This window comes from Rhinopithecus bieti, unplaced genomic scaffold (assembly GCF_001698545.2).
Source record: "Rhinopithecus bieti isolate Rb0 unplaced genomic scaffold, ASM169854v2 scaffold_11938, whole genome shotgun sequence".
Classification (NCBI taxonomy): Eukaryota; Metazoa; Chordata; class Mammalia; order Primates; family Cercopithecidae; genus Rhinopithecus; species Rhinopithecus bieti.
The window spans coordinates 1,171,207-1,171,861 of NW_016806961.1; positions in this window are offsets into that span (position 1 = coordinate 1,171,207).

Consider the following 655-nt stretch of genomic DNA (forward strand, 5'->3'; position numbering starts at 1 on the left):
CTTACACATTGATTGATGTCTCCTGTCTCCCTAAAATGTATAAAACCAAGCTATGCCCTTACCACCCTGGGCACATGTCCACCCGAAGCTGTATCACAGGCATGTTCTCAACCTTGGTAAAATAAACTTTCTAAATTAACTGAAACGTGTCTCAGATTTTTGGGGTTCACAAAATAAATAAACAATAGAAAGAATTTCAGATACCATCAGTGGTATGTGAACCAGAGCAACTCCATGGTGAATGGGGGCTGGGTAAAATAAGACTGAGACTTGCTGGGCTGCATTCCCACTAAGTTAGGCATTTTGTCACAGGATGAGATAGGAAGTCAGCACAAGGTACAGGTCACAAAGACCTTGGGTCACAAGGTCTTTGAGATGAGATAGGAGATTGGCACGAGATACAGGTCACAAAGTTCCAGGTTGCCGTAAAGAAGCCAGCTAAAACCCACCAGATTCAAGATGGCAATGAGAGTGATCTCTGGTCATCACGGCTCATTATTCGCTAAGTACAATGCATTAGCATGCTAAAAGACACTCCCACTAGCGCCATCACACTTACAGATGCCATGGCAACGTAAGGAAGTTATGTTTACACCTACATGGTCTAAAAAGGGGAGGAAACCTCAGTTCCGGAAATCGCCCTCCCACCCCCCCA